A 25,207-nucleotide genomic window follows, 5' to 3' on the forward strand; every position below is an offset into this window, starting at 1 on the left:
CAGTTAATAAGAAGGCTTTTAAGGTAGAGCTGACCATGTTGATCCTAGAATATGGGCTTTTCCTGCCTGTTTTGCATGCAGTTGGCCTGCGAGTGTGCTATTTTGATATGGTGAGATATTTCCAAAAAACTTGTTAATTTAAAGCACTGTAATCTGAATGCACATATTTGTAGCTGAAAACTTACAAGAAATCGGATGAATTATTTTTAAAGAATTATGGCCTGTTATGTTTTACTTCATTTTACTTTCAATGCGAATTTCACCATTTGAGTCTAAGGAGATGTGATCTGAAAGTTGAAATTTTGATGAAAGGACAAACTTTTCATGAAAAATTTTAAACAGAAGTAAGTTTTACTTTTTGGTTTTGACTAGTTGCTCTTTATATGAAAACATTGGTTTATTGCATTAGACATTTAACTCTATACAGTAATTTATTTAAAAATATTACAACTGCTGAGGATTTCTTGTGGGGCAGGATTGGTGGAAGAAAAGTATAGTCAATAGTATGATGTATATTTGCCAGTATAAAAACCAGATGGGGACAAGAAAGCCAGGAATGTGATAATGGTATGTGAATCCTTTTGTTTCAAGTCAATCTGTGAAATCCCAGCAGGATCTGTTTTCCTTGGACATGAGGTATTAGTCCTCAAACAAAGCAGAGTTTAGCCTAAAGCACTCCTACCACCTAGAATGGATATGAAGACACTGGAAATCTGAAGCTGCTGAGGAAGGCCAACAGGAGATGCCGTTGTCCCTTATGACAGCCACTGGGAAGGCAGAATGGTGGGATGCTTCCTTCATTTCACCAGAAAAAAGGATGCTTCAACTAGTTGTTGGTAATGCACAAAGAGTAAGTGAAGCCCTCTGCTTTTTGTTCTTTAAGATACTGTGGATTGCCAAAGATGCTGAATATACAAGATTAGGCAACAAAAGCTGCTAATTTCTACAGATGTTGAAAAAAAGATGCAAAATGCATCTTGATCACAAGTTGCTCATTGTAGAATTCTTGCTTCTAATAGCTTATTTAGAAGATATTTGTGATTGTAATCTGATCTGGAGCTTATAGGTATTTATTAAAGCTTTAGGATGCTTCTTCCCCCTCCTCTCACCCAAATATTTAACACATTGATGTGTTCTTGATAGTCTCAGCAGGAAACAGCTCTAGCCTCATAGGAGTAGTTTGAGGGAAAAACTGCCTGTAATAGTTGATGAAACCCTCTGCATTCGGTGTTTGGCCATACATTTGGCAAGGGCCTTTTTGTCATCTTAATATAGAGTCCTGACACCAGGTAGGTCTCAGGTACAGTGAGTCTGCCCTTGTCAGTGCAACCAAATGCTAATTTGGTGCTTGCCTTTAGGTACTCAGAGGTAGAAACTCCCTCCACAGATCTTGGGGATCAGTTAGTTCCTTTTCTATACAGTGCTTTGCCTACCACTGCCCTACAGTATTTCTTATTTGGCTTGTTTGTCATAATCTTCAGGTGGAAAAAGCAACTGCAGGTGKATGTAAATAACTGTTGGTAGAAATGAGTGAACTGGAAGTTCTCATGACTGACTTTTAACTGCATTATATTCCATCAAAGCAAACTCTTACTCATTTACTTTTTTAAGTGATACCTGGATTTTTTTACTTATTATTTTGTCAGCAGTTTTTTTTTAAGCTGTATATTCACATAAAAGAAGAGCAAAATATGACACACTGGATGGCTAAAGACTTTAATTTATTGCCCAAATAGAACCAAAGGATTTGGAAGAACTTAGAAAAAGAATTTAGAATGTCTCTAAAACTGTGTTTTGTTAATCTTTATATGATCTGTTGTTACTTGTATGTGTCAGCTTAAGTGCTTTAAGACTCTGAACAGAAAAGAGCTATTATCTACCTATGTCTCCTTTCGTGCTGGGGTTAGGTTACATTCTCTGGGGATAGAGACAGACCCTCCTTGTGATATGCTTTGGAGGAAAACTGTTTCAGAAATGTGAGAGCTATAGAGTGGAGCTAGCCACACTTTCACAAAACACAGCTTGTAGATTTAGCAATCCTGTGCTCTGCTTTGGGGTGCTTGATTTGTGGACCAGTCACCATCTGATTAGAATTTCACAGTGGCTTAACAACCCAGCTCAATTTTTAAAAAGCTGCTTGATAAAGAAATGAAGGCTATGTCTCTTCAGCTGTGGGTCTTTGAGGGGAACTCCATGTATTTACATTCTCAGTTAAGTTTGTTTTTTCCTAACTATTGTCTTGGCTCTGAAAAAACAGTGAGAGGAAGCCTAGCAGCCAGGAAGAAAACATCTTCCTTTCCATTTTCCATTATAGGATTCCTGACAGAGCACTAAATGAGTCTGTAAGTTCACGTCGCTATGGCGTAGATATGCTCAAAAGTGAGAGGAAAGGACTAACTGGTGCTCCTGCAGGCGTGGCTGTAAAACGTAGAATCATAGAATGGTAAGGTTGGAAGGGACCTCTGGAGATCATCTAGTCCAACCCTCAGCATAGCCCCATATGGGGATTGAACCCATGACCTCAGCATTAGCAGCCCCATGCTCTAACCAGCTGAGCTAAACCTGCCCCCCATTTATATGCTGTAAGGACTGTGACTGTACAAGAAACCTCTCAAAGAACCTTGGTGGCGTGTTGGTGTAAGCTGCACTGCACTGTGGAGGGCGTACTCGCACAGTTCTCAGATCTTGCTTGCATATACTGTATAGAAGACGTATAGAAGTGTACTAAAAAATAGCTGATGAAACTTCAAATTCCTCTTCATTAGGACTTAATTACCTCAAAGAAAAACATGAGCTCCAGCTATTCTCAAAGGGCTTGTTAAAGGTTACTTTCAGATTCTTTTTTCAGAGAGAGATTTGCCCCTTGTTTTTTGAAGCAGTTCTGTTATAGTGGGAATGTGAATCACTTAAGGTTTGATTTTGGCGAATTTATTTCTTTTGTAACAATTGTCTTTGGCAGTATTCTTTAATGTAGATAAGTAAGTTTCTCTTAGCTGTTTCTCATAAGTTTTTCAGAGATGAAAGTTGAACGCTAAGATACCACCTGGGGTTCATATTCCAAAAAGTGAGTTTGATTGTAGTCAGCGTGACTGAAGATGTTAAAATCTGCTTGACAGGTTTTATTTAACATTTAATGTATCACAAGTTCTTTTAGAACAGACATATATAAACCCTTTTCTCAAGGTAATTCAGAACTCTTTCCAGTAAAGTAAACATTTACGTTAGGGTAATATAAGGAGGAATATATAGCCTTCAAATATCTGGCCTGTTCCTGGAAATTGTTCTCATCATTAGTCAGGCTTTGTTTTTCTTTATTTTTTTTTCCCTTCATAAAACAATTAGGCCACCCATGAGAATCTGTGGGAAATAACTTGAGTGGAAAATCATTCTACTTACGTAGTGCACTGAGAAATACATTGTGCTCTTGGAAAAAAAAGGCAAAAAAAAAAAAAAAAAAAATCCAAAAACTGTTAAAGTGTTTTGATGAAGTTTTATACAAGCCTGTGTGGGATCTGTAGAATTCATCAGGTTGCACTGATGTTTCTAATAGTCTGCTTAAAGAAGATGCTGGCATGAGTATAAAACCTATATAAATAATAGATACTTATAAGTGATAAAAGGGGTCTTTAATAAGCGTAAGTGCGATTCAAGGAGACAGTACGCCTCTCGGTGGTAGTTTAAGCAGCTCTCCAGAGATTTTTTCCATTTGTCATCATCTTCTGCTGCATATGTTGTTTACCATTTTGCTTCATAGCTGAGAGGTCTAGTATTTCACCAAAAAATTGGCCTCATTCATGCAGTTCTTGCTTATTTTATTGCTGCCAACCCAGCACATGACTGTGGGGCAGAACTGGAAGTATTAATGGACGCCATGTGTTTCTGAGAACAGACACAAAGGGAATTCAGGAAAAATACTTTCTAAGAGCAGCTTTAGTTGAACAGGGCGCACAGAAGGCGATTGCTGGAATGAACTGGCACTGTGTTCAAATCTCTTTCTTCCCTTCTCTTTGTACCAGTGCCTGTATTTCTCTGAAGCTGCATTAGTATTTTTTTTACTCATGYGGCTGAAGGGAAGTTAACAGATTGCGCCAAAGGAAAGTCAAGTGAGAGCAAAGTTTAGCAGCAGCTTCACAGCTAAATGTCTTCCAAGAACAGTGCGCTTTAAAGTACARGACAATAAGTTAATTTGTACGTAAGCTTAGTGTGGAAACAGGGCTATTGTGTGTAGTAAATCTGAAACAAAGTAGAAAAAATAACAAGAAAAACTGCTAAATAAACAAAACCTTTTCATCTGTCACTCACAGGTATGCGCTTGAACACTACCACATTTAATGTGCATCATGGACTAAACGCTTCAAAACTTTAGGTTCTTTCTTCAGCTCTTCCTTCTCCTTATGCAACCTTATCTAACTATCTTTTGCCAGCAATACTTATAACTTTCAGCCATAAAACTGTCTTTAACAATGTGGTTCATGTCCTCATTCAACAAGCTGATAGCAATAAATCCCCTTAGTTTCTTCTGCTGCTGTGCTTTGTGTCCCCCTGTTAAGCTCAACTTTCAGCTTCGTTGCAGCACTCCATTACCACTTTTTCCTGGGGGCTCAGTCTATGACTATGAATCAAAAYGAGAACATGAAACAGAACTAAGCAAACAAACCTCAGTTTTGCTCCTAATGAAATCATTGTGATCCTTCACCTTAAATAATTTATTCTATTAATTCTACAGGGTCATGCAGTATAGCTAACAGGAAGTGTGGAAGTCATACTTTCTAATAATTTAGAAGATTCAGTGATTAGTTATCTATATCTTATGAAGTGTACACTGCCTTCAAAAATGGATCATTGATGTCTACCATGCTTTTATTAAGTACCAGTGTAGTGCAGCACTCTCCATCACAATATTAGTCTCATTTCTTCTTTAAACAGTGCATTACAACTCAGTTAATACAGCCAGCGTGATCATCAACAGAATATATTTAAAGCTGTATATGATAAACAAGAAATTCCATAGAGTAATCTCTGACTATGTAATTACATCAGGTATATAATCTGTTTATAATTGTTTTATTGAATCAAGGGAATATACTATTTCTGGAGAGGAAGGCAGAGGGTTCCAATCTAATTTTTTCCATGAATAGAAATTCTATGGTAATGTCAAGCAACAGATATATATCTGTTTTATAGGAAAAAGTGACTTGTTTGCAACTTTTTTGCAATAAACATGTAAGTTATATCTGTGGAAGGCAATAGATTTCAATGTGCAGTATACAGCTAGTCAGGAAGAACATAAGCAAAGACATAATCCTAGTCAGACACATTGTCCATCAGGTCTGGCCTCACAGCTGATAGTACCAGAAGTTTCAGAGAAAGATACAAAAAATACCATATGGATAATATCTTGCCACATCTTAAATTCCCAACATATACATGAAATAAACTTTCCCCATTCTAATGTGAGTGTTTACACTGACAAAAGAATGTATTATTATTATTTTTTTTGGGGGGGGGAATCACACTAAGTTCTTGTGTCACTCTGTTCCATGAAATTTTTGTGGGTTTGAATCTATTTTTCCCAACTGCTTTAAATTTATTACATTTATTACTTTTAATTTCACCATAAATATCTTTTTCCTTTATGTACCCTTAATATAGGGACTTCAGATATAAACTGACAGAAATAGACTTTTTTCCTACCTAAATTATTTGTGTGTATGTAACCAACTCCATGAATTAGAGTGAGTTGAGTATGTTCTGCCCTTTCTTTTTTTGCCTGGAGAGGCTGGTGACTAGCTCCAGCCTAATGTGGAGCAAAAGCAACGCTTACGGTTACGTGCGAGCTTGTAAGCAGGGTTGGCATGGCGATGATAGAGACCTTAGACCTTGATGACTGTGAGGCCCACCACAGCCAAACATCCGAATAGTGTTGCACCATGTTGGGAGATTACGCTTACCAAACTGTCAGGAAAGGAGCTTACTGTCTGCCAAGCTTTGTTCTGTCCAGGGCTTTTAGTCTGTATTGGTAGAACTGGGAGGAAAAGCGTCGTCCCTTCCTTGGAAGCAGTTCATCCTTTCTCTCAAGCTTTGGTGCATTGCAAAMGTGTTGCAACTTTTAAGGGAAGGGACAGCGGTACTGCTGAAAAAGATGGAAGTAAGGATCATAGACTTCTTAAAATACTGGTGAATATGGTGTAGCTCAGGAATAATCTAAACCCTTCACTCTTTGTTAAAATGTGTGTCTAGGCAATGAATTTGTTTCTTAAATGAGGCATTTAGCTCAAAAGAACTTCTTAGGATTTCAGATTTTGTATATAAATCAGAATATAAAAGAACTTCCATTTGAATAAAATCGCCAGTTTGCAGCACACGCTAGATTATAGTTAAGCCTCATAGTATCAGCTGTGCCAGTAAAATGAGGGTTTCAGAAAGATAAAGAAATCATCCCTTACTTTATTAGTGTGACGATTTTTGTGGGAAGCCATGGAGGAGGCAGATTTGGCTCAGCCCAAAGCCTGTGAGAAAGCTGAATTTCTTTCCAGTTCACTTGTTTCCCCTCATACTGAATTTTAAGACGTGAGCCACTGAAGACTGAATTTGAAACAAAAGCTACTCTTGAATTTTGGGGAAGAAGCTGGCATGCTTTTTATTGCCTTTTCTGAATAGACTTCAATAGTAAATTTACACAATATTTCCACAGCAATGTGTTTTGATAGAAATACAATGATAGAAATGTAATACAATCATAGCATGTCCAAATAAGTATATTTATTTGATCTCTCAAATATGTGAGCCTTGAATTTAAGTGCCTCAGTTCAGTACTTCTAAGCCTGCTTCTCACTTGCACAGACAGTTCTTTTTCCTCTCAGAATTTAATCTATTAAATAAGATAGTACTACGAGATTTTTTTCTTCTCCTTTCCATTTGCTCTCTATCTTCTCAGCTGAAAGTAATTTCAGGCATAAAACATTTTCTTGTTTCTTACATAGAGACTGTTGCTGTTCAGTGGGAGCTCTGTTCAGTGAAAGATAAGAACACTGACTCAGAGTTATCTCGCGGTTGCTGTAGATTCAGAACCTGTTCATAGACAGTGACCATAGATTACCTGAAGTCTTGGGTGTTTAAGTTCTCACTCTGGAAATATATAAAATTAGCAATCTTCAGCTACTGTTGGATGCACCAATAAGCACTGATCACCCAACAAGTTGGAAGCAGATTTTCAAGTGACTTAATGAAACTGTAGCATATCAGTCCTCCCTCTCATAAGCACTGGCTGGTGCAGTAGTCCAAGTCAAATCTTTCTGCAAACAGCCTAACTGAATCCTCTTTGCTTATTACATTCGTTCCTTCAAGATCATGTGCTTTTCCTAACTCCCAATCTGCTTCTGTAACAATGCTCTTTCCTTTAATACAGTGTCTAAAATTTTGACTAAAAGAAGGATTGTTTCAAACATTATCTCCTACTAAATGTAAACAAGAGGAAATAGCATCAGAGAAATAAAACATCAATATGAAATATGAAAGAAAGGAAAATATCCCCATTAAATGGGGATAGAATGAACCAGATGGAACAGTCTACATTGCTCCATTCCAAATAATTTGGCTCTCAAATAAATCCATTTTGGGGAGTAATACTTATAACAAATACCAAAACCAAACAGTGCCCAAGTAGAGCTTTTGTGTTCTTGTGCTGAAATTTTCTGTTCAGTCTTTACTTTCTCTATTACCGCATGGGTATGCATATGGATAGCAAACTCTCATTCTCCCTGAGTGATGCCTTGCTACAGTTTCCTTGGAAGTTTTCTCTCTGTCAAACTCCAAAACCATTATAATGTAGAATCTTGAGAAACAATGATTTAATAAACATCTGACAGATACTGGAGATGATAGAACTGTAGTAAAGACAGATATGCTTCAGCATCAAATAATACATTCTCCTGGTTGTGTAGGTCTGTAATATGAACATTAATTTATGCTTTAAGGAATCTAATTTACAATAACTAACATTGTAATCCAGAGTAAATAACAGCCATAACCCATGAAGTAGCGAGGAACTGCAAAGGAAAATTGAGAAAGTTATTTAAAAGGAGAGAAGGGACAAGAGACGAGTAAGCAGCCTGTAAGAGTCAAACACTGCTTTGACTGTGGAGGATATTTTAAAGGATCTACATACTTACAAATCTGAGTGTTACTGACAATTTTGAAGTATTTCTCACAGTATCTCTGAAAGATTGTGCATGACCTACTGTGTGTGAACTAAAATCCACTATCATCATAGCTATTGGTTTCTGTCATTTTTGGTCTCAATCAGAAGCTATTGATGAGTTCTTATCTATATGTTTTCACAAAATATCATTAATATGTGAACTACAGATGCCAGCCACATAATATCTGAGGTTTTAATACTGTCCAGCCTGAAAAGGAATGTTTGCATGTGTGTAAGTTGTCAATTTGTTTAGGGTTAGTAAGATGCCAGTAAGCTGGTTCTGTTTTGTTTCTGAACAGCCTTTATGTTTTGGGGAGATATGCTTAACAAATATATAATTTTGGAAACGTTGCTTTTAAAATATGGTATTTCTGCCCCTGGGCAAGATCAACTCTACTTGCATTATTCCTTCACTTACATGAGAGAATGCCAAAGGAGACAGGGTCAAGGGCCTTACTAGCATAAAGCTAAGTCTTGCTTCTGTTGACAAAAGTGAACAAGAATTTGCCAGATTGTTTGTGCAACTCTCTTCCTTTTTATAAGATTCTGTCCTTTGGATGATTCTGGGAAAGGCCGGAAGAGTGTCTCGGTTTGCTTCTTCTGTATTTCTCACCAAGCAACTTTCAGTGCACAGGGTGAAGCAAGATGCAATCTGTGTGCTATTTTCTTTTTTAAGGGGCTGCTTGCTCTCCCTGAACAAAGAATATTCTGTTAATATCCGCAGTGATGAAGGAAGGGAACTGACCATAACTTCCAGTGAAGCTCTGAGTACTGTGAGTAAAATAATAATTAGAAGATTAGTGGTTTTGAGTTATGGCACGGAGGGAACTTTTTGCTTTTTCCTGGAGAATAAAAGAAATTAGGTCCATTTACCATGCCATAATGACAGTGAAGAAATCAGAGGGAGGGAGAGTGATAGGAATGCAGAGGCAGAGATGTGTTTTTCAGAGGCAGAGAAAATGAAGACTACGGGAAGTGTCAAGGAATAGAAATATAATAATGTATTTGACTAATGCTCGATGATTCATTAAGCTTTCTGAGTCTGTTTACGACCTACAGTTGTCATTTTCCTGCAAATAAGCAATGTGCCCTTTTTAAAGAGTACAAAAACAAAGATGAAAGAACAAAGATAAATTATAGCTTTCTGATAATCTGAGAAAACAGATATGAACTGGAATTCTCACTGAAGTCAAAAGATTAAAATAAAAAAGATTAACATAAAAAGACTTGATTCTGACCAGTGTAACTGTGGGGTATCTGGCTTGCTTGGGGCCATGGCAGTATCATTAGCTCCTTTAAGTACAGACTCTCTAAGCAGAGAAACAGAGGAAAAAGATGCCAGTATGCTCTCAGATCTCATTCCTCAGAGCCAAAGTTGGGGAAAAAAAGTCTTCTTTTAACTGGCTCATTATCTGTCTTGAACATAATGAGACTAAGATTAATAATTACTGTGCATGGATAAATAGAATTAAATTGCTTTCCTAGTTTAGTGCTCTGTGGGAATGCTCTGTCCTTGTGTGGCAGACAGTCACTTGCAGTGTATCTGTCTGTTTGGAGAATTGCTAGTGGACTAGGTATTGTATTTTAATCTAACACAATTTCACAATTAATTCCTCTGTAGATGAGCCTTGTGTGCCTTCCCTGTATCTTCAACTTGGCAGACACTCAGTTCAGGTAGAGCTGCTTTAGCAAGTGTGCTAATTAGCGTGGCTTTGCCATGGCAAGCTCTGCCTCCTCTGCTCCAAAGCCAGGCATATGTTGCTGAGAGAAGGAGGTATTCTGGCTCCCTCTGGGTCACCCTTCATGGTTCTGCTGATGTTAATTAGCTATAGTGTACTCTTAATTTAGAAAGAGAAGAGACTGAGTTAAATTGCTGTATATAATAGAACTTATGTAACTGAAGACTTATCTTAAAATATTAATCTGGTTATTTTAGCCTCTGTAGCTAAAAAATTAAGTGAGAAAACAAATAAATAAAGAACAAAGAGTTGTTGAGAAGTTTCTTTCAAGGTAGGAAGAAATTATCTGTCTTCCAGGGCTATTTCTAGAAATAATTTTAGAAAGAAAATAATGAGCTGTAAGCAATAAAACAAAAAACACAGTGTACTCTCTGGAGAATTGTTGTGTACCACTACTGACTTGAATCGAACAGAGGAAATGAATAAAACCTGCAGAACTGGCGTATGTCCAGTACTGTAACTCTTAAGTATACTTGGTTAACCAGGAACCAATTGTTACATACATCATTCTTTTGTTCATTGCCAGATTTGTAACACGCAGGTTTACAGTATATGAAAGGTCAGCCCACTTGCACAGAGAAGGTACCGTACTGACTTTTGTTCCTACAGAAAGTCAATAATGAAAAGCTGGGCATATGAAGCGTCAGGGACTAAAGCTGTAAGTAGGTATGGGAAAGATAATGAAGGAAAAGATTGGCATACTCTCCAGAGAAGGCAAGACATGTTGTCAGAAAAAAAGCCAAAGACCTTGGCATATTTTAGTTCTTTTTCTCTATTCACCAATATTCAAAAGTGGAGAAAAGAGTTTGAAGAAATAAGATTCAGGAAGGTTTCCCTACAGATATTCACAAAAAGGGAAACAAACAAAAATACATGTAGGGGTGATCTTAATTGTGTATCTGGATGAATACTTAATTCACAAATAGAGTTATTTTCTTACTCATGTCTCAGCAAAACATCAAGATTTCCTCAGAAATGTCTGACACTTCTGCATACTGTTTTAAAGCGACATTTTGAATTTAAACCTCAACACCTTAAGAGCTTAGAAAGGTGAAATGTTACTTAAATGGCTCAAGTCCTATAAAAATTAGTGAGAAATAGGAACCTGACTTCCACATATTCCCTGGAAAGTTTATTTGTAAAAATATTTTACATAAAATATCTAATAATATTTTAATAATGTAGATAGCAAACTTAGTATGCGTTGGGTAAAATCTGGAAACAGTCCATTGAGTGAGGRCTCGAACTGATGATCCATCCTCTGTGGAGGATGCTTGAGTGTTGGGATAGAGAAAGTAAGTTCCTTTTAGATATTGACTTCCCTCTCTGTTCCTGTTAATCTGTCGCTTAGCACCATTTCAGTGGGAGTTTCACCTCTCATTACTTCTTCAAAGAACTGTTAGTCCTATGGAGAGAAGAGTCTGCTGGCATGCTGACAACGTGGCAATTTGTTAAAGGTAAACTTGAAAACCCTCAGAATAAGGAGGAAATTGAGCTCAAGTCTCTGCCTCCAGAGTAAGTGCATGTTAGGAAAAGTTCTCGCCCCGCCTACGATGTTTAAAGGAGCTGCAGTGGCAGGGGCTAACCCCTTACTGCGTGCTAGTTGCACTCGGAGAATGTCTTTTAGCTCAGATAGCACTGAGAGCCCGGAGGAYCACTTACTTAATTGTCCCCTCACTGGGCAGGTCTTGAACTGCGCAGAAAAGGGTAGGTCTGGCATGTTCCCCAACAGAGGTGCTGGCCTTTGGAGGAGAAAGGTAACAAAAGGAGGGGCATATACAAGTTTAAGGMAGGAAAAAGGCAAAACGGGAATTTTTTTTCTTTTTTTTCTTTCTTTTTTTTCTTTTTTTTTTTTTTTTGCTGTTTACAGCTTCACAATAATATGCAAAGGGGAAGGATTTTTTTTGATAATACTCACTGAATTATTCAGATTTTGTTTTTCAGACTTGCTTTCCTTTTTAAAATTATTGGCTCTCAACTTAGTTTGAATTTTGGGAGCCCTTTAAAGATGGCAGAATTGAATCTCTGCCGGTAACTGTATGGAAATATTAAGCAACAGCAGGACAAATCTAGAGAACTAGCATCTGTCTAAGTGCAAATAGGTTAACAATTATTATTTGTTTACAATTATTTTATATGTATCTATATATATATGAATATAAGGCAAAGAAAGCATTTTGTAAGTTTTTTTTTTTCCAAAAAGTGATCATGCTAAATTGTTAATTAGCTTGTTAGTACCAGGTCTTAAAAGACTACAGAATAAGTATTCAGCAGGTGCTATGGATATGGATTCACAGCTGTCACTGTAACTCTTCAGTTGGTGCTGATTCAGCTTATGCATTCATGAAATAGAAATCTATGCAATTGAATTAGGAGAAATAGTCATGGTATGCATATTGATTTAATGTCAGATCAGAACTTTTCARCTTTGAGGAGTAGAAGCATCACTTCCAAAACAGAGCAGGGCAGGTGGGAAAACTTTTCTAAGAGCTTTAAAAAAAGAAGAAAAAGAAAAAAGAAAGTCCTTTCAATTTTAGCTAATAGGGGGTAAAATTGCCTTTGCAGAATCTCCTCCTTTGAGTCCTTATCTGGTTTTGTTTGGGAACTGTTATTGTAATTCACAATATTTTAGCTGCATTGGGTAAGACACAGGAGTTTCATATAAGCTTTGTGCTTACTTACCTCATAATGGTGCTCAGCTGGTACTGAGGGTTCAGTCAGCTGAGGGATGCAGTTGATTGAATGAAATCCTAGTAAGAAAACATGTWAAATGGTAGGACCTGCTGTATGCCAGCTGTCAGTGTAGAATAAGCAGATTTGTCTGTATCGGTTAATTCCGGGCAAGAGAAGTAGGACTGCTTTTTATCTCTTAAGAGCATCCAGAAAGAATGGATATTACTTGTCAATAAGAAATATGTATATAATCTCTATTTCTTGAAGAATAGTAGAAACCAAACAGTACCATTGCTACAGGAGTTGACTGAGTAGCTGCCTATAAATCAGCAATGTTTCCTACTAATTATTTTGCACCTGACTTTATTGTAAAACTGTGACAAAAAAGATCCTGCAATTTTTAGTCCTGGCAGTTACGTTATTGGTAACTTTAAAATGCCCTTTACTTGAATATACTGAAAACTTATATCATTCTAGCAAGCAGACAATACTGTCCGCTTAGATATCTCCAATGATTGATTTAAATTTAATGCAGTCAAATTACTCAGTGGAATTACTCTATGAAAGTTAGCCTCAGCCACTGTTTCATCTTTGACAGTRTTGAGTTCATAGCAAACGGGCTTGTTACATGTAGGGAGTGCCCAGCAATGCCCAAGCTCTTTTGTTTTTTATTTATTTACTTTTTTCCCTTTCCATGTGCTTTTTACTCACATTTGTTAATCTTGTTAATACATGCCTTAATATGCTTTACTTCATCTCTTACAGATGGTAAATAGATGAAGATCTTTGCCAGGAAGAGCAAGAAAAGGACATTAAAGGTGAAGTGTTCCCAAGGAGATGGACACTGAAAGGTAGTGAGCATTTACCAGATTCTTAAGTCACTTCAACTGCTGTATGAGTAGCTATTTACCAGTGTAAGATGGGACTGCTAACCGTGATGCTACTTCCATCATTATTAGGATACTTCTAGGACAACATTGGTACGATATGAAACACATTCATATGCTGTAGGTTTTTGCCTACTGTTACTATGGTAGTTGCAGTCTGAGATCRTTAGGTTTAAACACTTCCACTTGTGTGTGAAACACATGCGTGTGTGAAATCAAGCAGAAAAATGGCTGTAGCCTAGGCTCCAACCAGCAGGCTAGAGCTGTAGCTGTCAGGCTTTTGTACATAACTAAGTGGAAAGGATGCATTTCATTWTAGTAAAGCTTTACACAGTGAAGATGGAAAACAGTATCATGATCTCCAGGCATTGAATGAGAATGGATTTGTCTGCTACCTCACATCTACACTGCTGAGATGGAGCTGAGAGGCTTGTGGCAAGGCTCAGGTGAAGTTATTACATTGCTCCAATTCAAAGGGCAAAAACAGTTGAGTGGATTTGTTCCAGGCCCATCAGATCTTTAAGGCTAGGGCTCATTCTAACAAAAAATTTCAGCTTCTAATTTCTACCTAGGCATGTAGTTTTCCAGAGGAATTAATTTATTAATTTCAGTGGAAATATGGTTAAAGAATGCTGTTAAGAGTCATTCCTGTCTTGAGTGGGGTAATTCTTTCAGTTTAAGTATATACAACAAAATGAAKATGCATCTATAGCACTGACTAATTCCCACTAGCTTTAACCAAGCTACCAAGAATAAGGATAGCGTTGAAGACGTGGTGGCTGGAACTTTAGTAGCATAAGTTAGCTATCAGCCATCAAAGCACCTTTATACTGTTTTTCTTGTTCTGAAGCCCACTCTGTCTTTACTGTTATTGGTATCCATGTAGCCTTGTTAACTATACTATAGTCACAGTTTCATCTTTCTTGAACATAATCCCTTGGTGGTATTAAGAATAGCAAAGTATTTTCTCTGCGATGTCTAAGAAAAAAATGGTGTGACTTTTTATTGATAAAACACCTCAGTACAGTGACTGATGCCTGGCCTTAAATTATCTGTAATCTTCAGAGTAGATCCTAATCTTACAAAAGTACAGTTGTTCCTCTTGAAATGGCCCTTTGATGAGAAATACTGTAGGGGTCAAGAATAGCAGCTCAGCTCCCAGAATCAAACCTTATCCTTGAAGATTACGCAGAAAGCAAGTCTGCTCTGAGGTGAGGCTGTGGGTAGGAATAACACTGAAGGAGATGAGCTTTGCTAAATGTAAGCCAAAGGAAAAAAAAAATCAAGGCTTAAGAAGGTTAATCAATGTAAGTAAATAAATGACACTAAGAACACTAAGAGTTAATATGACTATAATTTCTATTTAAGATTCTGTGATGCCTTAAAATCATTAGCTTAAGACTGATCAAAAATGAATTCAGCAAAGGTAACTAATGTGAAGTTGACTCTTCATTCATGACATAAATATGATGGTGAATGGAAGTTCCTGACTCAGGGTTGGAGCTCTGTTAAGCTGTGGAAACTTATGATTGAACTATAGCTAGAGATGAATAGAGGGAGAACATCTTCATCACAATGATATGCTACTCTTCAAGTGTTTACAATTTCAAATTGTGTTAGGTTTTTCTGCCTATAAATTAATTACTCAAATGTTTGGAAAAAAAAGAGGTATAAATAAGACATTTTGCTTTAAAACTCAGTCAGATGACTTTGAATAATTTTGCTGTGCTTATCCTGAATCCATGCAAGGTAATCCATACTGGACACTCAAAAACAGTAGTTTCTATCTGTGTATTAGGATTTCAGYTTAGCTGAGATAGGTCAGTTTTGTTGCTTTTGAGAGAGCATGTTCACAGACATGCAGGACAGGCACTTAGATAAGAGTTTCTTCATGTCAGAGAGCCTGACTGGATGCCCTGAAAAACTGTCCAAAAAGTAACAGAGCAGGTAGTATCGCAGTTTCTCACCAACAGAGATAGAATTGTGATATATATTAATGTCTACTTGTATATAAAAGTATCTTTCACTAGTGGTATGGTGGGCAATATATTACATATATGTATGTATTATATTTATTTCATTATATATAGTATATATTTTACTGCATAAAATCAATCTTCCCACTCTTTGCATTTTGAAGAATTTGTATAGGAATCCTGTGTTTCAGGCAGAAAATGTGAGAAGGTGATCAGCATGGATGAATACAGTTTATTATAGTATAGCTTTGTAATTAGAATTATTTAGAATAGTGTATTTGCTACCGTAAATATCTCATCTCAGTTGCCTTGGCAGCTGACTTTTTGTAATATTGAAGTTAATTTAATGAAAATGTTAACGAAATTTAACCTTTTCACAAAAACTGAAACAAAAAGCAATCTGCAGAGGTATTTGTTTGATTTGTGGTTTTACAAACATTTTCAGTGAATTTAAATGGAAAGTCCAAGAATTACAAAAGGAATAAAATTACTTTGTTTCTGATTCCTGAAACCAAGGTGTGATTTCTTTATGCTGTCATAGGCGCTGATCTCCTTACTGATGATATTAACAGGAAGTGCTTATAATCTACATACCTCTGTTGATTTCTGTCAGGAAATGTTTTGAAAAAGTCATTAGTGCATTTGGCTTCATGCCACCTTGCCTAATTTTCAAAATGAATTCAGCAGTCTGGACAGGAAATAGAAGTAAGGCCTAATACAAAATGAAAATAAGGTGTTAGCTTTAGTGTATGGAGGGGGAAAGTGAGCAGGTATTATCTAGCAAATAAAAGCTTTAGAAGAAAAAGTAGGAATAAAACAGCTTTCCACTTAAAGCAGTTTTTGAAAAAAAAATGTAAAGTTGCCAATAAACACATGCTTGTGGCTGTTACTAGCAAGGGCACAGGGTATTGTAAATGAAAGCTCTAAATTGCAGCTGAAATCTAACTAGCCTAAGCATACCTTAGGAGAGAAGCCAGTAAGTAGACAAGCTTAATTTATTGAGCCTTTCTTTTTGGCTTTGGGTCATGAAGGTAATGAAGGAAAAGAGAGATTGAGTCTCAAGGAAATGGAATTTAAGTAAGTTGGAAGTATGTGAAATACTGTCAACATTGTTTGTAGAAATGAGGCATTGCTATTTATTAATCAAGTTCAGACTACAGAACCTCAGTAGGACTTAGGCAGTGCTTATCCCTGAATACTAAGAACAGACTGTTTCTGAAAACTTCCACCTGTTTAGAGCTCTCTGTGTACTACCACCATCATCCCAAGCCTGGGCCCAGCAGAGTTAAGGCTGTTGCCCTGCCACGAGTTTTTTTTCCAAGCTGTGACAGAACTTTTTGAATTTTTTTTAAGCCCTTAAATAAATGCTTTGTCCAAAAATGTGAATTCCGTTATTATAGCTTATTCAATACGGGAACACTTTGCTTTTATCATAGTCTGTAAAAAATACCTGAGGTGACACCCTTCCTCCCTGACCACAGATCCACGGGCATTGGCAGTGTGAGATGGCTTTATACGTGGTGACATTGTGCTTGCAAATGAGAGTTTGTTTAGAACAGAACTTCTCACATCTGACTAACTTGCACATTGCTCTGTAGGCTTTCATGGTCTGGAGGATAAACTTTTCTTTGATCCCTCCTATAGAGGAAAGGTGTCGCCTGCAGGCACCATCAACTCAGACTGCCTTTCTGTCCTATCTGTAATGTGATGCAACGCATTCTCTCTTCTATTATATTATATATATTATATATATATATATAAAATATATATTATATGAGCTTCTTATTATAGCTCATCTAGTATCTCATCTAATCTCAGTGAATAGATACTGTCACTATGGAAAGTCTGTGAAAGAGGCAGGTAGGGAGCTCATAGTTAAGATAAAGAAACAATAACACTTTCTTTTAAGGTAAATAGCAACTTGAAGATGAGTGAGGCTCCCAGGAGTGCAATAAGTAAGTATAAGGCTGCAGAACTACTGGGAGAGGTGCTCTCGCTGTAATTAGGTTGTAATACATTATGTTTTTAAACTTGTGACATGTTTTAAAGGTTGTTTTGCTTTATTCATCTCAGATCTCTATTCACTTATGTAGTGAAACATAAGAGCATTTTAGTGATGCACAGGAATGTAGTCCAGTACTTTGCAATAGGATATCCTACTTGTCCTCATTTCTTACAATGAAAGCCACTGACTCCAAAATGGCATGTTACAAACTGTAGTTAGACTGTTTTTGAAGGGAACTGGCCAGGATATAATACTTTTGACTTTAGAAAATTGTAACAAAACCCTAACATTCTCCCTTTCAGAGAGAATGACTTATGGCATAATGAAGATAATAGCGCAAGTAGACATATACAGGCTAACATTAGTGAAAAATGTTAGTGAGTTTTGATTAGTGATCAAAAATCACTAATTGAAGTCCACAACATCTTTTTAAATTTATATCCATGAACTATCAGACTTGGTTGTGTGGGCAGCCACTTTTCACAGCAACGTGCTGGGATTAAATTTTCAAAGCTATCTTTATAAAATTTATCTGCAAATGAGGTAACTGCATGCAAGAAGCATGCTAAAGAGCACTCAAACAGCCTTCTATAGCATGTGCAGATATTAGCATGTTCTGGGTCTTGGTCTTTGTACCCATCTAATCTGCGTGACTTGGCCAGAAGTTTGTTTTCTGCTCATTGCATGAGTTCTTTCCTCACTTTTTTAAAGGGCTATTTTACGATTAGGGAAATATAGCTCTTTACTGCAAATCCAAGAAATTTTCCTCAGGACTGTTGAGTTTTCTCATAGCAGATAATTGTAGCTATTTTGAGTGAATGAGCAATAGCACATGCTAGGGTGGAAACAAAATACTGAAGTGTTTTGTAGTTATGCATCCCAAAATGAGAAAACAAACAGTGTGTCAATCTGAGATGAGCTAAAAATGTAGCCCAGTGGAAGCTACTTGAATAAAAGCACCAAAAGTGTGGCTAAGCCTATGTGCTTTTCATTGTACCATAGCAAGCAATGAATCATACTATGGTGGTTCTGTCATGCATGTTGAATATGTGTTTCTAGGAGCAGTGCTCACTTTCCAGTTTAAAATCAGTTGCAAAATATCCAAAATAACTTTGAAATAAGATATCCTGAAGTCTAGCATTCCGTGACCATCAAAATTTCTTGTTCCTTGCTTGTTATTTAGTTGCTTGCTGATTATCCATAAGACTGCTCTGTAACACATTCATAAAGAAATGTGCCCCTTTAAAAAGAATAATGTTTTTGATAGCTACAAAGCTTCCCAGATCCATCAAGCTGACACAAGAACCAAAAGAGCTCTATATGATATTTTTATTTCATTCTCTGTCCATGTTTATGAGAGTGATTATAGTGGACACCTACAGAGCTGAACAGGGAACTTGTCTTTTAACTAATGTACAGTATGTCACAACTAGGGTATAGTGTTTATTTGGCCTCATGCCACCACATTGATATCAAGGTGTAATAGTTCAGAATTATGATTCTAGTTCTAGTGTTTGTTTTACCTCGCCTTTGTGTAAATGCAGTTGACTTCACAGAGGCAGCAAGATTAAGCTTAGTTTATTCCCAGAATAATTTCTATGGTAACCTACTGATTTCCTCTTTCTCAGATTCTTTTGTACTTTGGCATAAATCTCTCTGATGCTGATGGTAGAATGGAGTTGCACAATAGCATGTTTAAGGGCTCTTTCTTGAACTGACTTACGTAGGTATCTAGAAACTAACTCTCCTGTTTCCTTGTGCTTACAATTCTCATTGTGCTCCTGCACCATTTGCTGCTTATTAGATTAAGGTCAGGACATTGCCTTGAAGCTAACATGAGGTCATATTTCCTTAACCTTTAGACCTTAGGGCTGACACTATGCCACCATAACCATCAGTGTATAGTTCTTCAACAGTTGTATTAAGAGTAAATGAAAAATGTGGAAAGAAAACTACTTCAAAAGTTTTGGTTTCATTTCCATAAGCTACTGGTCTGTGGCTCTGGAGACACAAATGCTAGTCTATTTATGAATTTTAACAAACAAATGAGAAATCATCCAAGGAAACTTAGGATATTCTGTGTTTCAAGTCTCAATACAAAAGTGGTTTTGTTTAGTTTTTTTTAGGATGGTAATCGACTCAGTACAGCTTAACACAAAAATGAGCATTATTATCCTAAAATTGGCATCTCTCTCCTGGGAAGATACTGCAGAAGATTACAAAGGTGTAGAGTGCAGGCAGGCAGGATGCCTGTACAGACACATGGTAGCGTTTTGTGGCCCTTTTGTACTTTCAGTACAACTCACTGTTTTGCAGTGGCAGAAATAAGGAAGCTGTTAAGTGCTTCTCCTTATCAGCAGGATCCTAAAGGCCATCGAACTACCTCCAGAGCCAATCGTTTGTTCCTCCGAGAGTGCTGGCAGCAGTGGTGCAGCTCCCTGTGCCAAGACCTAGTCCTACTTGYGTGCTCCGTTTTCAGCAGACTGAGTAGCAGCAACTGCTGTTCTAAACCCCAGAATGCCTGTAGGAAGTGAGACTGGATGAAGGACAGTTGGCTTGTAAGTCACTGCGTTTATATGCAACTGTTGCCATTAAGAGGTTAATAAAACTTTAACTGCACTCTCAGGTAGGATTAAACTGTAGAGTCGGTTGCAGCTGGAGAGGAGACAAGGTTTGCTTTTTGTTTGTTTTTGGCTTTTTAGACAAAAAGTTAAATACTTAACAGTTATACCAATTACAGTCTTTGGGACTAGAACATTAGTATGTTATGAAGTTGAAAATGCTTGGCTTTAACTTATTTCTTTATAAGCTAGAGTCTCATAATCAATTTGTTAGCATAGATTGTTACTGTCTATATGCAGGTATAAGCACCACTCAGATGGGAAGGAGATTTTTTTCCACCCATATACAGTAATTTTCAAAGCGGAACCCATGTTTTTGAAGTGTATGAGGAAGAGGGAGTGAGTTTGTTTGTTTTGTTAATATCCTCTTTAGAGATATGTGGATAACTCCGGACTTAGATGAGGAAATACATACTTGTTTCTTATTGTTGCCATTGGGAAGTGAAGTGAGAAAAGCATGAAGAAGAGACTATCATGAGCAAACTCTCAAAAGACCCCATTGCAGGATGCAAGGTTAGAACATTCTGGCATTTGTCCTGTTGGTTGGTTTGCTCAAATGAAACTGTTTTTTGCCCCTTCCTTTCATGTTTATTATCTACTCTTCATGCTCTGACATTTTTGGCATTTGTGCAGTGTAAGAATCTGTATTTTGAAGTACACGGAGAGACAGAAGTCTCCTTTTGAACTGGAACTGACTTGCTGGGAAGGCAAGTTCAAATAAGGAGACTGTTTTTGCAGGGCCCTGTGTGCGTGCTGCTGTAGGAATTAGACTTTCAGACGACAATACCGTTAGCTGTGTGTTAAAAACAATCTCAAAGCAAAGCAGACAATAAGGTACATTAAAACAACATCCTGTGAAAATTCAGGATTCAGTGTGTGCCATTTACATTGATACTAGTGTGTGAGTATTACAATATGTGTTTGGAGATTAACATTTTACTTGAAACCAAATCTCCTTTCTTAAGGAGAATTTTACTGGGAGGATAAACAGTGAACAATGAGAGAGAGAGGGAAGCTGGATTCAGAAATGGATTTATATGAAATATCAGATATGGGTAACTTAGGCCAAAATCATTCCTTTCGTTAACTATTTTAGTCCTCATCTTTGTCTGTATGCTCACTACCTCTCCTTTCCCACTCCAGCAGTTAGTAAACCTCTGCCCCCAGGAGAACCTGAGGAAAAAAAATCTTGTTTCAGATCAGTTAGAATGTTTTGCTTTTACATTTGTTTTGGAGAATGTTGTAATGTAGGTAAAAGTTGCTCTAAAGTAAGTAGCTCAAATGGGATAGTTGATTAATATCTTCACCAAAAGAAAATATTCTATTAAACTGGTATTTTGCAAACATCTCAGTAGGACTGCATTATCTAAAGTAAAATTAATCATTTGGAGTTCTTTCAATTAGCAATTATTAAAAATCCCCTGGGTAAAACCCATCTTGTAGGTTTTTTTCCTATATGGGCCTGATAATTGTCTGTGATCCTTACACAGGCTATGCTTGAACTGGTGCCTTTCGRAAGTGTAAGGAAAGGAAAGTAATTCCATTGTGCACTGATCACCATTTTACATCACGAAGAATTTACTTGGGTAACCAKTTTTTTAAGTCAGGAGATAAAATTGCAAAGAACGTATAATAGATAGTATGAGTGTCATGTGGTAAAATGTACTATAGTGAAGTAGAAAAAGCTGGTGGGATGTTTAAGAACAATTTTTAAAAGTGCTGTTCTTTTAAATGCTGTTAGTGGCTTGAAACACCAACATTGTTTAATTTGAACAGTTAGAATACAGTTATTCACTCTAGTAAGATTATTTATACAAACTGGTATTTATGTAAGATCAACAAAAGTAGAATCGATGTGACTAGAATTCACAAACTATGAAATATAAAAATGTAGACAGTTTCTTATGATAAGCTATGCTCTTTTATGCAGATAAGTATAAGATATTCCAGACTAGAAGTATTGTCCAAACTATTTCCAAGTTTCCCAAACTGTGATTAGATAAGGACAAATACAATGTCTTCTTCAAATAAGAAGTATAAAAAATGAAGACCTCATACATTATGATTAAAATCTAGGAATAGATGTATGTAAGCCTGGTACGTGTATCAATGTGTGTGCGTTGCCTGTTGATACTTGTTATTTTGAGAACTTATGCACACTTTTATTTCTGTAGCTGAGCATAACTATTCTACTAAATGTCTTACTGTTTTAAAGCACTAAGAATTGAAGAATTAGACTAGATTGATACATGAGTGGGAAATACCTAAGGAAGATCTGCTGCAGGAGATTTTGTTAGTTAGGCAATTAGGCTCCCTAAATTCAGAAGGTTGAGTCCTATGTTGGAATAATATGTCAGTGTAGAAAAATAGACCTTGCTGCTACTTCCTGTTGCTTTCTATGGCGTGGGTATGTACCTTTTTAATGGTAAGCTAACATGGATAGAATTTGGATCAAACGTGTAAATACTTACATTACAAACATATTGGTGAGTCTAATAATAATAATAAAAAAAGTCTCAGACACTGAGGGAAGGTATAATAATATAACTGAGCCAGGTAATGGAGAGTTTAATGCATATGAAGAGAAGGAATGTGAGCTATTTACTTTTTGCTGGTCAAACAGAATATATAATGTAAAATTCAAATTTGGAGAACTCTCTTAAGGCAGGTGAGCAGATGCTGTAGAAGTATTAAGGTTCATTGCCACTGAAGGAAGCAGGGTGTATATTTTCCTTGGAAAGGGAAACAAAAGAAACAACCAACAGAGCAACTGTATCTTTTATAAACTATTTGCAAATGCTTAAATTTCTAGCTACATCCTGGATTTACCTAGGATCACAACTTCACTTAGAAACTTCTGCCACCTACAGGGAAGACTGGCTATTTGTGCTATAGTTCTTTGGCCTGTAAGTCTTCCCTCTAAGTCCTTCAAGGAATTGCATGAGTTGGAGAAAACAAACAAAAAAACAAAAACAAACAAAAAAAAAAACTCTTCTTGCCTGTATGCTTGATTAAAAGAACTCCTGTAAATCTGAGGAAGTGTTTTTGGTGTTTTATGTTCTCCTGGAAATGCTTTGTCCAGTTCTGTTGCATCCCTCTCTGGAAAGCAGAAAAACAAGCAGCTTGTCATCTCTTGAACCTTGTATCCTTTTCTACAAAGTTGCTATGTAGTCAGTTGGCCTCCAGCATGTATTATGTGAGGTTATTTCATCCCAGGTGCAAGACTCTGTATTTATCTTTACTGAAATTCATGAGGCTTCCATCAACCCACTCTCCAGGCTGTCAAGGACTCTGGAACATAGGGCTGTTACACACAGTGTTTTACCTGCTTTCATCAGTTTGGTGCAATTATTATTATTATTATTGAACAGATGGTCATAAAGAACAAGCAACCCATAACCCAAACATAATTGAAATCTGGGAATCATATAGTGATCTGACCACAGACCATGTGTAATAAACTTAGCAGCTGGGAATTGTCAAAAATCTTGAGTCTTTTGAACAGTACAGCTGAAGAGTCTACGAATAGCCTATAAACATGAATTATGATCTAAATCCTGTGCATTTTTTTTAATTTTAAGTTGACAAATATCAGTGAGCAATCTCAGTTCTTTCTTGTTCAAGTTCTCTAAGCACATTTTACTTTGTGTGTATTTGTGCATAGTAGGGTAATCGCTCCCCCCTTTCCTCTCTACATAATCTTTGGATCATAAAAAATGTTCTTGAGTGTAAATGAATTTTCATAAAATTTTTATTTTCTAAGTATTGTCATCATTTTCTGAAGTGGATTTTGTTTCTTTTCCTATGGTCAGTCCCAAGGCCAGAAAAGTAGTCTGGGAAAACTGCTGTTGACTGACAGGAGTGTTCTCCTCTACGACATCTTGYGTTCACAACTCAGTGTAGCCCTCTGCATAGGGGGGTTGCCTTACCTCCTAAATGCCACACTAGCAAAGAGGAATGCTTTTAACTCTTCTTCATCAAACACCAACTGCTGTACATCTAGGTCTGTACCTAGTTGAGCTTTAATGAGAAGAGATGGTCTTTGCGTTTGCTATAAAGCATACAAATAAAGCCATTTTTCTTGCATTCCGAACAACTTATAGTGAGTGGGTTAGTGGATGATGTAAACGTTTAAAGAGGGAATAAGAGTGGAGTTAGTTAATGAGAAGCAGGACCAGTCTACAGAACATAGCCTGATGCATCCTCTGCAGTAGAAGCAGTAGTAGATGCTCCTCATATTCACTGGGATGCTCAGGAAGATCTAATAGGCTGGAGGGAGGATGTGATTGTTTTGTAGCTGCTTCTGTCCACTGGTGTGGAGGATCTGCTGGCAGGGTCTGTACATTGTAAAAGCCTAGGGGGAGCAGAGAAGGCAGATAAATTCTGAGGAGAAAGCAAGAAAAACTGGTCAAGTAGGGCAAAGCCTCGTTTTGAAGACTGTTACGCTTATTGCTCGTCTTTCTGTTGTGGTTGCTTTCACTTACGTTTGCTGCTGACTTTCCTCTGTAGACACAGTCAAATTGCTATTTGCTGTACGGATTGGACAACAGCTGCAAAAACCAAATAAGCTGAGAGCAGTCTCTGATGCTTTTGCTAACAGAAGGAAGTTCTCTTAAAAATGCAGTCATGCAGATTCTGCCTTATCCTGGATGTTCCTATATAGGGAAGCTAACAGACCCTTTACTTGTTAGTCTTCATGGTTTTTACTTTGTTTTGTTTTTCTATTTTTACTTAAATGCTATGTTAAAGCATTGAAAGCTTTTTAGGAAAGCCTCTCTCCAAAGGTTATCTGCACTCTGTCCTTAAAGGAAAAGGAAGGAAGGATGTGATTTTTTTTTTAAACACCCTAATATTTTTATTACATCTTGATCTGATAGTTAGCACAAGATAGTATATGTGATATGATCTACAAGTCTTGGGGAAAAAGTGTTTTAAAAGCCAAAATTCACCCTAGATCAAAACTGTTTCTAATGTTAGACTGACTGACTGTTACTGAAATGAAAATGTTATAGATCAGTCTTCTGGTTTGCCTAAATACAATCTGTAGTTTCTAAATCTGAACTATGGCTGATCAAGTTCTTATGTCGCAAAATATTAGCACTGATC

The sequence above is a fragment of the Rhea americana genome, unplaced genomic scaffold, assembly GCF_003343005.1.
Source record: "Rhea americana isolate MKP2758 unplaced genomic scaffold, rheAme1 scaffold_19, whole genome shotgun sequence".
NCBI classification, from domain to species: Eukaryota; Metazoa; Chordata; class Aves; order Rheiformes; family Rheidae; genus Rhea; species Rhea americana.